The sequence below is a fragment of the Sorghum bicolor genome, chromosome 6 (genome assembly GCF_000003195.3).
Source record: "Sorghum bicolor cultivar BTx623 chromosome 6, Sorghum_bicolor_NCBIv3, whole genome shotgun sequence".
NCBI classification, from domain to species: Eukaryota; Viridiplantae; Streptophyta; class Magnoliopsida; order Poales; family Poaceae; genus Sorghum; species Sorghum bicolor.
In genome coordinates this window covers 30,377,089-30,379,761 of record NC_012875.2, presented here as the reverse complement: position 1 = coordinate 30,379,761, position 2,673 = coordinate 30,377,089, and positions in this window count along the sequence as shown.

Genomic DNA, 2,673 nt, shown 5'->3' with positions numbered 1-2,673 from the left:
TTGGTATTTCTTATTGCACATGGAAGAATCCGCAAGCATACGGATATACCATTGTAGCACTTTATCCGAAAGTATTCAGGGTATTGTATTTTCCCAAAGGAACAATTGAGCTAGACTCTTTAATTAAATTTCCTAGGATCACAAGGAGGATGATAACTGAGGGAATGAGGCTTTTATATGGTCAAGTAACTATCAGAAAGATAACTTTGCTCTACCGTAGCTTGCTTCCGTCTCTAGAGTACCCCTGGTCTTCTAGGAAATGTTGGTCAAAGCTCTACCTCAAGTCAAATGGGGGATGCTAAGAATGGACAGGGCTGTCACCACCTACCACTATCCACCTCACCGGAGAACAAGAGGCAAACCGAAGATAACGCTCAACCTAGACACCACGTCTACTTTTCTCGCTATTGCTCTAATGTGCGTGCAAGGGTTACCTATCTTCTAAGGGCCCTTCTAATAGAGCACTAGTTACTGGAATGAATGTCGATCACACAAGCTATGTAGTTCAAAGATAAATTCTAATAATTAAATAACAAATAGAGAAATGTAAGATCCTTACTTTGTATGAATCTTACAGAGATACAAGAGGATAGGTTGCTAGCTTTGGCTTCCTTCTTTAGTGTATAAGCTACAATTGAGAAGTCGCTCAAAGCTTCAACTCCTTCCTTGTTCCTCTCTATCTCACTCTCCTCTTATTCTATGACTAATAGGTGTTTCTATTCTCTAGCTCTTGCTCCTTCGAGTGATGCTTCAAGTGGAGGAGGTGCCCTCTATTTGTACTGGTGAGTGAGGCGGTGCTACCCCTATAATCTGCGCGTGAGCACTCGAGTTACTGACCCCAGGGAGAATCATGCAACCACACAATGAAGGCGGTGCCGAGGGGCTCAACCAGGGGCCAACCGGCCCAAGGGACTGGCTGGTCCCTGGGCACCGTCTCACGACCTCTAGCTTTGCGGGTCGGGCCTTGGGCCTCCTCTGATTCAGGTTGCATCAGGGGGAACTAGTTGTGTAAACTTCACTTGACGTCTTGGTTATTTGATAGCGTAATCATGCGTTGGAAAGCACCTTTTTGTGGTGTCCTCATGTATTTGTGCACATGTCCAGTAAAAAATACAATCTTCCAAATACATGTGGATCTAGGTTAGAAATAAAAGCATATGTGATGTTGGTTTGCCAAATTTCCCTATTTTTGATAGTAATTGACGGTTGGATTTTTGAGTTAATGATTGTCAACAACTCCCCCACACTTAGCTCTTTGCTCATCCTCGAGTAAAGTTCTTGAGCCTAAGGTGGTCTTTCTCCCTTGAAGATTATCTCACACCTAGTTTATACTCCAATATTTTCTGATAAGATTATGAGTATTTCATAGTAGCTAGCAAGTTATCTTCATAATTGAAATAGTGACTAAGAAAACCTTTTGAATCACTTGTATAATTCTAGCTCCAGCTCTTGGAATTTTGCTCTCTCAATATATAACGATTCTCCTCAAATTATTTTGTGTTTTAAATTTTGATTTGCATACTTGCATCATGCTTTCATTTTGCAGAACTCTGGGTCCTTGGAGGGAAGCGTCATAGCCATCAAAATTTGTGCATGTGTGTATAAAATATTTTTGTTTTACCTTGCTATGTCTCCCTTCCTTCTATCTCAGACTTTTAGGAAGATTGGGACTATACTTTTTCTTCCTCTTTTTTTTGGCTCATGCTTCTTTGGCATGGCATCTTTTCATTCCTTCCATGCTCTTTTGGCATGGTTTATTTCTGGCTCATGCTTCTTTAACATGACATCTTTTAATTTCTTCCATGCTCTTTTGACATGGTTTATTTCTATATATCCCAATCTTCCTTCCTGCCAAGATTTCTGAAAGAAAGATTCATAACAAGATAAAGTTTTCATGGGTGCGTAACTGTTAGGAGTTAGCAATTTATTTTGATGAGTGTAAGTGAATTCCGATCTTTAGAGCATGAAACTCCTCTCAACAAAGTTATTAGAGTCAACAAAAATCATCACACAGTAAGCAACAAATTTAAAATGATTTATAGATTTATCATAAAGGAGCATGCTATCAATCTCGAGTTTCATTTTCCAAGTCTATTGCAAGAATTTAACAAGTTCATTTTATTTCGTTTAGTCACACATTTCAATTATTTTTAGACAACTTTTTAACTACTATGTCTACTCAAAATATATGCATAATGATTCACCATGGAAAATTCAAGGATGGATTATTCTTATAAGAGTTCGGATCTAGCAATATTTGATCAACCTTTTGAGGAGGTTGTCCCCCCCCCCCCCCCCACACACTGCTTCTTCTCTGTCTTTTGCACAGATTAAATAAGAGCAAAGAGAATATTGCATACATACATTGAAACAGAAAGTGAATGCTCTTATTAACATTATTCCAGTACAAAGATAGCGATAATCAAAATAGAATGGAAAGAAAAGAAAACAATTAGTCCCACACATAGTGCTTAGTCCATTTCCATGTTGACCGCATAGGCTAATTTTTGTATGGAACGCCTAAGAGCAAACTGGCAATATTTAACTCAAATTCCAGTGCTTTAATCTTGGCCATATTGTCTTTAATGGTAGCTTTGTTTTTCCTGATGTCTATGCGCATGATTTTGATTGTTTCTTTAAGCTTTCTAATTTCGAGATCCTCAGGTGCTCTAG